General features: G+C 67.7%; 6 non-coding genes across 6 annotated transcripts; all 6 read right to left on the bottom strand.

Moving 5' to 3' along the window:
- Positions 1-1959: 1959 nt before the first annotated feature.
- LOC132595473 (5S ribosomal RNA) lies at positions 1960-2078 on the bottom strand. The gene has a single exon (XR_009561615.1). It is a non-coding gene; the product is annotated as a 5S ribosomal RNA (ribosomal RNA).
- Positions 2079-4774: 2696 nt separating this feature from the next.
- LOC132595545 (5S ribosomal RNA) lies at positions 4775-4893 on the bottom strand. Its single transcript, XR_009561686.1, has one exon. It is a non-coding gene; the product is annotated as a 5S ribosomal RNA (ribosomal RNA).
- Positions 4894-7589: 2696 nt separating this feature from the next.
- On the bottom strand, positions 7590-7708 carry LOC132595472 (5S ribosomal RNA). Its single transcript, XR_009561614.1, has one exon. It is a non-coding gene; the product is annotated as a 5S ribosomal RNA (ribosomal RNA).
- Positions 7709-8646: 938 nt separating this feature from the next.
- LOC132595470 (5S ribosomal RNA) lies at positions 8647-8765 on the bottom strand. Its single transcript, XR_009561612.1, has one exon. It is a non-coding gene; the product is annotated as a 5S ribosomal RNA (ribosomal RNA).
- A 2697-nt stretch (positions 8766-11462) lies between these two features.
- LOC132595469 (5S ribosomal RNA) lies at positions 11463-11581 on the bottom strand. Its single transcript, XR_009561611.1, has one exon. It is a non-coding gene; the product is annotated as a 5S ribosomal RNA (ribosomal RNA).
- A 932-nt stretch (positions 11582-12513) lies between these two features.
- On the bottom strand, positions 12514-12632 carry LOC132595468 (5S ribosomal RNA). Its single transcript, XR_009561610.1, has one exon. It is a non-coding gene; the product is annotated as a 5S ribosomal RNA (ribosomal RNA).
- Positions 12633-12980: the final 348 nt, after the last annotated feature.

Genomic DNA, 12980 nt, shown 5'->3' with positions numbered 1-12980 from the left:
CTCTGGTGCCTCGGGTCTACCGGCCCGACGCCTGGTAGCGCGACACCCCACCGGCCCACAGACGTAGCCTCCCCAGCTGTGCTCACAGCGAGTCCAACCGCAGCCTGCATCCCTCCACGGGACACTTGGATTACTCCCGCGATCCCCACGAGGTGCGGCACCCGGCGGCCGAATGGGCTGAGATCCTGCCCTTGCGGCGCCCTGTGGCCACCTCCGCCTCCCTCACGGTACTGGCCGAGGCCTCGGACCAGCGGGCCCCGGCTCCCAGCTCAGCGCTGCTCCTCCGCCCCTCTCACCTCCTGCCCGACGTCCAGGCTACCGAGCACCCTCCACCCCCGCCCACCTTCATGCCACTCAGCCGGAACCCGGGAGGCAATGCCAACTACCAGGTGTATGACAGTCTGGTGCTGAAGCGGCAACCGCAGGAGGGCCAAGCGCGGGCCAACTCGCTGCTACCTTCCACCTCGGCCTCCAGGCCCTCTCTGCACGGGAGCCAGACTGGGAAAGTGAACTTACCAGCAGCAAGTGGGGGCAGGGGCAGGGGGCGGCAGGGCATGGAGAGAGGAATAAAGAGCGCCAGAGTCCAGGAAACATTGGTGGTCTGTGGCTTGGAAGCGCCACTCCTTCTGCCAGCCTGGGTCCCTGCGCTTGGCTTCCTGCAATAAGAAGCCAGTGTCCCCTTCTTGGCCTGAGGGTCCCTTTGGTTTAGTGGCCACAGTTCTGCCAGCAGGCCCCTCCTGGTCCTATACCATGCACTAAGTACATCTGCAGCTGCAGACTCCAAACCCCTGGTCTCTGGGCACCTCCTCTGTGTCTCAGCTGTCCCTGTCCACAGAGAGCCTCATACAAGAAGTTGCTTCCAAACTGGGAGGTTCCACATCTGGGCAGGTCCAGCTCCAGGCCCAGTGAAGGGCATGAAGAAGGCTGAGGCTCTGGACTCCAGCCAGGCCTTCAGCAGGCCTCTGAGGCCAAGGTCTTCCTAGTCTCAAGAGGGGCCAAGAGACGCAATGTGTCATTTGAACAAGTGAGTCAGCGGGCGGTGAGCGAATGAATGACCGCTCGAGGGGATGTATGCCGGCCACCGGGCCCTGTTTGACTGTCCAGGCTCAGCTTACCTGACCCTGGTTACCAGGGAATGCCACTCTGGGCCCTCCTTTTCATCCCCCTCCCTCACTGTGACCTCACCACCTGCCCCATTATGACCCAGTCTGGCTCCCAGTTAAAACTGGAGGGCAGAGGGCCCAGGCAGTCCTGGGACCAACGGCCATGGGTGAGCGAAACTACTACCGAGCCGAGCCGTTCACTGGTCCCATCCCCAGGAAATGCCAGGAGCAAGGATACTCAATTCTTCTGATCCCGGTCAGCTTCATCTTGCTCAACGTGGGGATCAACATGGTGACTATGGTCAGGGCAGGATCTGTGCAGCGCGGTTGGGGGAGCCCTGGGGTCTTGAAGGGGCTGAGGTGGGAGGGCTGCTGGGGTGTGACCGGGACAAGGGTTGGATTTCAGGGCTCACCCTGCTCCCGGCCTCCCCCCTCCCCTTCTTCCCTCAACTCTGGAGGCATCTGAAGAGATTCTTGCGGGCACTTTTCAATCGTATTTTCCACAAAGGTGAGTGGGCGCCGGCGTGGGTTCAGGGGATGTGGGCCTGTCCCCTTTCTTCTATCCCTGCCTTGATTCTCAGCCCCTCAGGAACCCAGGCCCTGACCCATCTCGCCTTTCCCCACAGACAAGCAAGCCAGCTGTGTAGGCACCCATCGCATGTGCATGCGCTGCTCCGTGGATCCCAAGAACCTGTGCTCAAGAGTTTCTTCCCACTTCTGCCATCGCCCAAGCTTCCTGCTCGGGCAGGTAAACCCACCTTGACTACTGCCTGCAGCGGGGCTCGGCGGGGGCGGAGCCGGCGGCCCCCCCGCCGCGGGCGAGTAAAGGAGAAGGCGGGCGGAGCGGGAGGCAAAAAGCCTACAGCACCCGGTATTCCCAGGCGGTCTCCCATCCAAGTACTAACCAGGCCCGACCCTGCTTAGCTTCCGAGATCAGACGAGATCGGGCGCGTTCAGGGTGGTATGGCCGTAGACGGGGGCGGGGGGCCGCGGGCGGCCTCTTGAGGCCCAGTTTCGCTGGCGCTGGCGCCTTAACGCCAGCCTGGCGGCCGGCCCGCCCCGGCAGGGCCCCCTCGCCCGCCCAGGCCGGGGCAACGGAGGTCTCGGGTATCGGGCGGCGGCGGAGGGTTTGGCGACCACCTCCCAGCCCAGGGCGGCCGTGACCCAGCAAACCCTTCGGCGCTTGGCGCCCCGCCCAAGATCCCGCACGTCGCTCACAGGGACGTGGCCCCGGAGGCTTCAGGGCCCGGGGCCCGCGGTCCCTTGGGCATCGGCCCTGCCCGCCCACGCGGCCCTAGGCGCAGCCCGGCCGCAGCCCGGGCCGGCCCTCCTGCCCGACAGCAGCTGGCCCGAAGCCACCGGGAGCCACCATTGAGTCGCCACGGCCCCTCAGCCCCGGCAAGGCCACCCTTGCCCCCACACCCCCCGCCGAGCTCAGGACCCCGCCCCTGGTGGCCGGCAGGCCCGGGGAAGCGGCCCCTGCCCTCGATCCCGCTCCCGCACCCGGCCGCGGTGACACGCCAGAGGGGCGGGGTGGGGGGGGGCTTTTGTCGGAGGGAGCTGTGGAGGGACACACCGGCACACAGGTGGCGGCGCCGGGGCTGGGCGCCGGTGGGGGCGGCCAGGTGCAGGTCGAGGGGCTCGCGGGCCGAAAGGACGGCAACTGGGCCCATGGCGGAGTCTGGGTCTGGAGGGCTCTGAGCCTCCATCCGCTCTGGTGCCTCGGGTCTACCGGCCCGACGCCTGGTAGCGCGACACCCCACCGGCCCACAGACGTAGCCTCCCCAGCTGTGCTCACAGCGAGTCCAACCGCAGCCTGCATCCCTCCACGGGACACTTGGATTACTCCCGCGATCCCCACGAGGTGCGGCACCCGGCGGCCGAATGGGCTGAGATCCTGCCCTTGCGGCGCCCTGTGGCCACCTCCGCCTCCCTCACGGTACTGGCCGAGGCCTCGGACCAGCGGGCCCCGGCTCCCAGCTCAGCGCTGCTCCTCCGCCCCTCTCACCTCCTGCCCGACGTCCAGGCTACCGAGCACCCTCCACCCCCGCCCACCTTCATGCCACTCAGCCGGAACCCGGGAGGCAATGCCAACTACCAGGTGTATGACAGTCTGGTGCTGAAGCGGCAACCGCAGGAGGGCCAAGCGCGGGCCAACTCGCTGCTACCTTCCACCTCGGCCTCCAGGCCCTCTCTGCACGGGAGCCAGACTGGGAAAGTGAACTTACCAGCAGCAAGTGGGGGCAGGGGCAGGGGGCGGCAGGGCATGGAGAGAGGAATAAAGAGCGCCAGAGTCCAGGAAACATTGGTGGTCTGTGGCTTGGAAGCGCCACTCCTTCTGCCAGCCTGGGTCCCTGCGCTTGGCTTCCTGCAATAAGAAGCCAGTGTCCCCTTCTTGGCCTGAGGGTCCCTTTGGTTTAGTGGCCACAGTTCTGCCAGCAGGCCCCTCCTGGTCCTATACCATGCACTAAGTACATCTGCAGCTGCAGACTCCAAACCCCTGGTCTCTGGGCACCTCCTCTGTGTCTCAGCTGTCCCTGTCCACAGAGAGCCTCATACAAGAAGTTGCTTCCAAACTGGGAGGTTCCACATCTGGGCAGGTCCAGCTCCAGGCCCAGTGAAGGGCATGAAGAAGGCTGAGGCTCTGGACTCCAGCCAGGCCTTCAGCAGGCCTCTGAGGCCAAGGTCTTCCTAGTCTCAAGAGGGGCCAAGAGACGCAATGTGTCATTTGAACAAGTGAGTCAGCGGGCGGTGAGCGAATGAATGACCGCTCGAGGGGATGTATGCCGGCCACCGGGCCCTGTTTGACTGTCCAGGCTCAGCTTACCTGACCCTGGTTACCAGGGAATGCCACTCTGGGCCCTCCTTTTCATCCCCCTCCCTCACTGTGACCTCACCACCTGCCCCATTATGACCCAGTCTGGCTCCCAGTTAAAACTGGAGGGCAGAGGGCCCAGGCAGTCCTGGGACCAACGGCCATGGGTGAGCGAAACTACTACCGAGCCGAGCCGTTCACTGGCCCCATCCCCAGGAAATGCCAGGAGCAAGGATACTCAATTCTTCTGATCCCGGTCAGCTTCATCTTGCTCAACGTGGGGATCAACATGGTGACTATGGTCAGGGCAGGATCTGTGCAGCGCGGTTGGGGGAGCCCTGGGGTCTTGAAGGGGCTGAGGTGGGAGGGCTGCTGGGGTGTGACCGGGACAAGGGTTGGATTTCAGGGCTCACCCTGCTCCCGGCCTCCCCCCTCCCCTTCTTCCCTCAACTCTGGAGGCATCTGAAGAGATTCTTGCGGGCACTTTTCAATCGTATTTTCCACAAAGGTGAGTGGGCGCCGGCGTGGGTTCAGGGGATGTGGGCCTGTCCCCTTTCTTCTATCCCTGCCTTGATTCTCAGCCCCTCAGGAACCCAGGCCCTGACCCATCTCGCCTTTCCCCACAGACAAGCAAGCCAGCTGTGTAGGCACCCATCGCATGTGCATGCGCTGCTCCGTGGATCCCAAGAACCTGTGCTCAAGAGTTTCTTCCCACTTCTGCCATCGCCCAAGCTTCCTGCTCGGGCAGGTAAACCCACCTTGACTACTGCCTGCAGCGGGGCTCGGCGGGGGCGGAGCCGGCGGCCCCCCCGCCGCGGGCGAGTAAAGGAGAAGGCGGGCGGAGCGGGAGGCAAAAAGCCTACAGCACCCGGTATTCCCAGGCGGTCTCCCATCCAAGTACTAACCAGGCCCGACCGTGCTTAGCTTCCGAGATCAGACGAGATCGGGCGCGTTCAGGGTGGTATGGCCGTAGACGGGGGCGGGGGGCCGCGGGCGGCCTCTTGAGGCCCAGTTTCGCTGGCGCTGGCGCCTTAACGCCAGCCTGGCGGCCGGCCCGCCCCGGCAGGGCCCCCTCGCCCGCCCAGGCAGGGGCAACGGAGGTCTCGGGTATCGGGCGGCGGCGGAGGGTTTGGCGACCACCTCCCAGCCCAGGGCGGCCGTGACCCAGCAAACCCTTCGGCGCTTGGCGCCCCGCCCAAGATCCCGCACGTCGCTCACAGGGACGTGGCCCCGGAGGCTTCAGGGCCCGGGGCCCGCGGTCCCTTGGGCATCGGCCCTGCCCGCCCACGCGGCCCTAGGCGCAGCCCGGCCGCAGCCCGGGCCGGCCCTCCTGCCCGACAGCAGCTGGCCCGAAGCCACCGGGAGCCACCATTGAGTCGCCACGGCCCCTCAGCCCCGGCAAGGCCACCCTTGCCCCCACACCCCCCGCCGAGCTCAGGACCCCGCCCCTGGTGGCCGGCAGGCCCGGGGAAGCGGCCCCTGCCCTCGATCCCGCTCCCGCACCCGGCCGCGGTGACACGCCAGAGGGGCGGGGTGGGGGGGGGCTTTTGTCGGAGGGAGCTGTGGAGGGACACACCGGCACACAGGTGGCGGCGCCGGGGCTGGGCGCCGGTGGGGGCGGCCAGGTGCAGGTCGAGGGGCTCGCGGGCCGAAAGGACAGCAACTGGGCCCATGGCGGAGTCTGGGTCTGGAGGGCTCTGAGCCTCCATCCGCTCTGGTGCCTCGGGTCTACCGGCCCGACGCCTGGTAGCGCGACACCCCACCGGCCCACAGACGTAGCCTCCCCAGCTGTGCTCACAGCGAGTCCAACCGCAGCCTGCATCCCTCCACGGGACACTTGGATTACTCCCGCGATCCCCACGAGGTGCGGCACCCGGCGGCCGAATGGGCTGAGATCCTGCCCTTGCGGCGCCCTGTGGCCACCTCCGCCTCCCTCACGGTACTGGCTGAGGCCTCGGACCAGCGGGCCCCGGCTCCCAGCTCAGCGCTGCTCCTCCGCCCCTCTCACCTCCTGCCCGACGTCCAGGCTACCGAGCACCCTCCACCCCCGCCCACCTTCATGCCACTCAGCCGGAACCCGGGAGGCAATGCCAACTACCAGGTGTATGACAGTCTGGTGCTGAAGCGGCAACCGCAGGAGGGCCAAGCGCGGGCCAACTCGCTGCTACCTTCCACCTCGGCCTCCAGGCCCTCTCTGCACGGGAGCCAGACTGGGAAAATGAACTTACCAGCAGCAAGTGGGGGCAGGGGCAGGGGGCGGCAGGGCATGGAGAGAGGAATAAAGAGCGCCAGAGTCCAGGAAACATTGGTGGTCTGTGGCTTGGAAGCGCCACTCCTTCTGCCAGCCTGGGTCCCTGCGCTTGGCTTCCTGCAATAAGAAGCCAGTGTCCCCTTCTTGGCCTGAGGGTCCCTTTGGTTTAGTGGCCACAGTTCTGCCAGCAGGCCCCTCCTGGTCCTATACCATGCACTAAGTACATCTGCAGCTGCAGACTCCAAACCCCTGGTCTCTGGGCACCTCCTCTGTGTCTCAGCTGTCCCTGTCCACAGAGAGCCTCATACAAGAAGTTGCTTCCAAACTGGGAGGTTCCACATCTGGGCAGGTCCAGCTCCAGGCCCAGTGAAGGGCATGAAGAAGGCTGAGGCTCTGGACTCCAGCCAGGCCTTCAGCAGGCCTCTGAGGCCAAGGTCTTCCTAGTCTCAAGAGGGGCCAAGAGACGCAATGTGTCATTTGAACAAGTGAGTCAGCGGGCGGTGAGCGAATGAATGACCGCTCGAGGGGATGTATGCCGGCCACCGGGCCCTGTTTGACTGTCCAGGCTCAGCTTACCTGACCCTGGTTACCAGGGAATGCCACTCTGGGCCCTCCTTTTCATCCCCCTCCCTCACTGTGACCTCACCACCTGCCCCATTATGACCCAGTCTGGCTCCCAGTTAAAACTGGAGGGCAGAGGGCCCAGGCAGTCCTGGGACCAACGGCCATGGGTGAGCGAAACTACTACCGAGCCGAGCCGTTCACTGGCCCCATCCCCAGGAAATGCCAGGAGCAAGGATACTCAATTCTTCTGATCCCGGTCAGCTTCATCTTGCTCAACGTGGGGATCAACATGGTGACTATGGTCAGGGCAGGATCTGTGCAGCGCGGTTGGGGGAGCCCTGGGGTCTTGAAGGGGCTGAGGTGGGAGGGCTGCTGGGGTGTGACCGGGACAAGGGTTGGATTTCAGGGCTCACCCTGCTCCCGGCCTCCCCCCTCCCCTTCTTCCCTCAACTCTGGAGGCATCTGAAGAGATTCTTGCGGGCACTTTTCAATCGTATTTTCCACAAAGGTGAGTGGGCGCCGGCGTGGGTTCAGGGGATGTGGGCCTGTCCCCTTTCTTCTATCCCTGCCTTGATTCTCAGCCCCTCAGGAACCCAGGCCCTGACCCATCTCGCCTTTCCCCACAGACAAGCAAGCCAGCTGTGTAGGCACCCATCGCATGTGCATGCGCTGCTCCGTGGATCCCAAGAACCTGTGCTCAAGAGTTTCTTCCCACTTCTGCCATCGCCCAAGCTTCCTGCTCGGGCAGGTAAACCCACCTTGACTACTGCCTGCAGCGGGGCTCGGCGGGGGCGGAGCCGGCGGCCCCCCCGCCGCGGGCGAGTAAAGGAGAAGGCGGGCGGAGCGGGAGGCAAAAAGCCTACAGCACCCGGTATTCCCAGGCGGTCTCCCATCCAAGTACTAACCAGGCCCGACCCTGCTTAGCTTCCGAGATCAGACGAGATCGGGCGCGTTCAGGGTGGTATGGCCGTAGACGGGGGCGGGGGGCCGCGGGCGGCCTCTTGAGGCCCAGTTTCGCTGGCGCTGGCGCCTTAACGCCAGCCTGGCGGCCGGCCCGCCCCGGCAGGGCCCCCTCGCCCGCCCAGGCAGGGGCAACGGAGGTCTCGGGTATCGGGCGGCGGCGGAGGGTTTGGCGACCACCTCCCAGCCCAGGGCGGCCGTGACCCAGCAAACCCTTCGGCGCTTGGCGCCCCGCCCAAGATCCCGCACGTCGCTCACAGGGACGTGGCCCCGGAGGCTTCAGGGCCCGGGGCCCGCGGTCCCTTGGGCATCGGCCCTGCCCGCCCACGCGGCCCTAGGCGCAGCCCGGCCGCAGCCCGGGCCGGCCCTCCTGCCCGACAGCAGCTGGCCCGAAGCCACCGGGAGCCACCATTGAGTCGCCACGGCCCCTCAGCCCCGGCAAGGCCACCCTTGCCCCCACACCCCCCGCCGAGCTCAGGACCCCGCCCCTGGTGGCCGGCAGGCCCGGGGAAGCGGCCCCTGCCCTCGATCCCGCTCCCGCACCCGGCCGCGGTGACACGCCAGAGGGGCGGGGTGGTGGTGGGGCGAGGATTTTGTCGGAGGGAGCTGTGGAGGGACACACCGGCACACAGGTGGCGGCGCCGGGGCTGGGCGCCGGTGGGGGCGGCCAGGTGCAGGTCGAGGGGCTCGCGGGCCGAAAGGACGGCAACTGGGCCCGAGGCGGAGTCTGGGTCCGGGCCGGCCACCCCGGCAGCGTCTGGGGTGCGGCTGCCTTCCAGGGCCGCCTTCTGGCCGCCTGGCCGGCCGGGCCGGCGGGGAGCGACCCCGCCGGCGCACGCGGTGGTGGGAGGGGCCTGAGGAGGTGGGGCCTGCAGCGGGGCCCGGCGGGGGCGGAGCCGGCGGCCCCCGCCGCGGGCGAGTAAAGGAGAAGGCGGGCGGAGCGGGAGGCAAAAAGCCTACAGCACCCGGTATTCCCAGGCGGTCTCCCATCCAAGTACTAACCAGGCCCGACCCTGCTTAGCTTCCGAGATCAGACGAGATCGGGCGCGTTCAGGGTGGTATGGCCGTAGACGGGGGCGGGGGGCCGCGGGCGGCCTCTTGAGGCCCAGTTTCGCTGGCGCTGGCGCCTTAACGCCAGCCTGGCGGCCGGCCCGCCCCGGCAGGGCCCCCTCGCCCGCCCAGGCAGGGGCAACGGAGGTCTCGGGTATCGGGCGGCGGCGGAGGGTTTGGCGACCACCTCCCAGCCCAGGGCGGCCGTGACCCAGCAAACCCTTCGGCGCTTGGCGCCCCGCCCAAGATCCCGCACGTCGCTCACAGGGACGTGGCCCCGGAGGCTTCAGGGCCCGGGGCCCGCGGTCCCTTGGGCATCGGCCCTGCCCGCCCACGCGGCCCTAGGCGCAGCCCGGCCGCAGCCCGGGCCGGCCCTCCTGCCCGACAGCAGCTGGCCCGAAGCCACCGGGAGCCACCATTGAGTCGCCACGGCCCCTCAGCCCCGGCAAGGCCACCCTTGCCCCCACACCCCCCGCCGAGCTCAGGACCCCGCCCCTGGTGGCCGGCAGGCCCGGGGAAGCGGCCCCTGCCCTCGATCCCGCTCCCGCACCCGGCCGCGCTGACACGCCAGAGGGGCGGGGTGGGGGTGGGGCTTTTGTCGGAGGGAGCTGTGGAGGGACACACCGGCACACAGGTGGCGGCGCCGGGGCTGGGCGCCGGTGGGGGCGGCCAGGTGCAGGTCGAGGGGCTCGCGGGCCGAAAGGACGGCAACTGGGCCCATGGCGGAGTCTGGGTCTGGAGGGCTCTGAGCCTCCATCCGCTCTGGTGCCTCGGGTCTACCGGCCCGACGCCTGGTAGCGCGACACCCCACCGGCCCACAGACGTAGCCTCCCCAGCTGTGCTCACAGCGAGTCCAACCGCAGCCTGCATCCCTCCACGGGACACTTGGATTACTCCCGCGATCCCCACGAGGTGCGGCACCCGGCGGCCGAATGGGCTGAGATCCTGCCCTTGCGGCGCCCTGTGGCCACCTCCGCCTCCCTCACGGTACTGGCCGAGGCCTCGGACCAGCGGGCCCCGGCTCCCAGCTCAGCGCTGCTCCTCCGCCCCTCTCACCTCCTGCCCGACGTCCAGGCTACCGAGCACCCTCCACCCCCGCCCACCTTCATGCCACTCAGCCGGAACCCGGGAGGCAATGCCAACTACCAGGTGTATGACAGTCTGGTGCTGAAGCGGCAACCGCAGGAGGGCCAAGCGCGGGCCAACTCGCTGCTACCTTCCACCTCGGCCTCCAGGCCCTCTCTGCACGGGAGCCAGACTGGGAAAGTGAACTTACCAGCAGCAAGTGGGGGCAGGGGCAGGGGGCGGCAGGGCATGGAGAGAGGAATAAAGAGCGCCAGAGTCCAGGAAACATTGGTGGTCTGTGGCTTGGAAGCGCCACTCCTTCTGCCAGCCTGGGTCCCTGCGCTTGGCTTCCTGCAATAAGAAGCCAGTGTCCCCTTCTTGGCCTGAGGGTCCCTTTGGTTTAGTGGCCACAGTTCTGCCAGCAGGCCCCTCCTGGTCCTATACCATGCACTAAGTACATCTGCAGCTGCAGACTCCAAACCCCTGGTCTCTGGGCACCTCCTCTGTGTCTCAGCTGTCCCTGTCCACAGAGAGCCTCATACAAGAAGTTGCTTCCAAACTGGGAGGTTCCACATCTGGGCAGGTCCAGCTCCAGGCCCAGTGAAGGGCATGAAGAAGGCTGAGGCTCTGGACTCCAGCCAGGCCTTCAGCAGGCCTCTGAGGCCAAGGTCTTCCTAGTCTCAAGAGGGGCCAAGAGACGCAATGTGTCATTTGAACAAGTGAGTCAGCGGGCGGTGAGCGAATGAATGACCGCTCGAGGGGATGTATGCCGGCCACCGGGCCCTGTTTGACTGTCCAGGCTCAGCTTACCTGACCCTGGTTACCAGGGAATGCCACTCTGGGCCCTCCTTTTCATCCCCCTCCCTCACTGTGACCTCACCACCTGCCCCATTATGACCCAGTCTGGCTCCCAGTTAAAACTGGAGGGCAGAGGGCCCAGGCAGTCCTGGGACCAACGGCCATGGGTGAGCGAAACTACTACCGAGCCGAGCCGTTCACTGGCCCCATCCCCAGGAAATGCCAGGAGCAAGGATACTCAATTCTTCTGATCCCGGTCAGCTTCATCTTGCTCAACGTGGGGATCAACATGGTGACTATGGTCAGGGCAGGATCTGTGCAGCGCGGTTGGGGGAGCCCTGGGGTCTTGAAGGGGCTGAGGTGGGAGGGCTGCTGGGGTGTGACCGGGACAAGGGTTGGATTTCAGGGCTCACCCTGCTCCCGGCCTCCCCCCTCCCCTTCTTCCCTCAACTCTGGAGGCATCTGAAGAGATTCTTGCGGGCACTTTTCAATCGTATTTTCCACAAAGGTGAGTGGGCGCCGGCGTGGGTTCAGGGGATGTGGGCCTGTCCCCTTTCTTCTATCCCTGCCTTGATTCTCAGCCCCTCAGGAACCCAGGCCCTGACCCATCTCACCTTTCCCCACAGACAAGCAAGCCAGCTGTGTAGGCACCCATCGCATGTGCATGCGCTGCTCCGTGGATCCCAAGAACCTGTGCTCAAGAGTTTCTTCCCACTTCTGCCATCGCCCAAGCTTCCTGCTCGGGCAGGTAAACCCACCTTGACTACTGCCTGCAGCGGGGCTCGGCGGGGGCGGAGCCGGCGGCCCCCCCGCCGCGGGCGAGTAAAGGAGAAGGCGGGCAGAGCGGGAGGCAAAAAGCCTACAGCACCCGGTATTCCCAGGCGGTCTCCCATCCAAGTACTAACCAGGCCCGACCCTGCTTAGCTTCCGAGATCAGACGAGATCGGGCGCGTTCAGGGTGGTATGGCCGTAGACGGGGGCGGGGGGCCGCGGGCGGCCTCTTGAGGCCCAGTTTCGCTGGCGCTGGCGCCTTAACGCCAGCCTGGTGGCCGGCCCGCCCCGGCAGGGCCCCCTCGCCCGCCCAGGCAGGGGCAACGGAGGTCTCGGGTATCGGGCGGCGGCAGAGGGTTTGGCGACCACCTCCCAGCCCAGGGCGGCCGTGACCCAGCAAACCCTTCGGCGCTTGGCGCCCCGCCCAAGATCCCGCACGTCGCTCACAGGGACGTGGCCCCGGAGGCTTCAGGGCCCGGGGCCCGCGGTCCCTTGGGCATCGGCCCTGCCCGCCCACGCGGCCCTAGGCGCAGCCCGGCCGCAGCCCGGGCCGGCCCTCCTGCCCGACAGCAGCTGGCCCGAAGCCACCGGGAGCCACCATTGAGTCGCCACGGCCCCTCAGCCCCGGCAAGGCCACCCTTGCCCCCACACCCCCCGCCGAGCTCAGGACCCCGCCCCTGGTGGCCGGCAGGCCCGGGGAAGCGGCCCCTGCCCTCGATCCCGCTCCCGCACCCGGCCGCGGTGACACGCCAGAGGGGCGGGGTGGGGGGGGGCTTTTGTCGGAGGGAGCTGTGGAGGGACACACCGGCACACAGGTGGCGGCGCCGGGGCTGGGCGCCGGTGGGGGCGGCCAGGTGCAGGTCGAGGGGCTCGCGGGCCGAAAGGACGGCAACTGGGCCCGCGGCGGAGTCTGGGTCCGGGCCAGCCACCCCGGGAGCGTCTGGGGTGCGCCTGCCTTCCAGGGCCGCCTTCTGGCCGCCTGGCCGGCCGGGCCGGCGGGGAGCGACCCCGCCGGCGCGCGCCGTGGTGGGAGGGGCCTGAGGAGGTGGGGCCTGCAGCGGGGCCCGGCGGGGGCGGAGCCGGCGGCCCCCGCCGCGGGCGAGTAAAGGAGAAGGCGGGCGGAGCGGGAGGCAAAAAGCCTACAGCACCCGGTATTCCCAGGCGGTCTCCCATCCAAGTACTAACCAGGCCCGACCCTGCTTAGCTTCCGAGATCAGACGAGATCGGGCGCGTTCAGGGTGGTATGGCCGTAGACGGGGGCGGGGGGCCGCGGGCGGCCTCTTGAGGCCCAGTTTCGCTGGCGCTGGCGCCTTAACGCCAGCCTGGTGGCCGGCCCGCCCCGGCAGGGCCCCCTCGCCCGCCCAGGCAGGGGCAACGGAGGTCTCGGGTATCGGGCGGCGGCGGAGGGTTTGGCGACCACCTCCCAGCCCAGGGCGGCCGTGACCCAGCAAACCCTTCGGCGCTTGGCGCCCCGCCCAAGATCCCGCACGTCGCTCACAGGGACGTGGCCCCGGAGGCTTCAGGGCCTGGGGCCCGCGGTCCCTTGGGCATCGGCCCTGCCCGCCCACGCGGCCCTAGGCGCAGCCCGGCCGCAGCCCGGGCC

This window comes from Globicephala melas, unplaced genomic scaffold (genome assembly GCF_963455315.2).
Source record: "Globicephala melas unplaced genomic scaffold, mGloMel1.2 SCAFFOLD_182, whole genome shotgun sequence".
Lineage (NCBI taxonomy): Eukaryota > Metazoa > Chordata > Mammalia > Artiodactyla > Delphinidae > Globicephala > Globicephala melas.
Note: the sequence above shows the minus strand (reverse complement) of the source record. Positions and strands in the feature narration are given on the sequence as shown.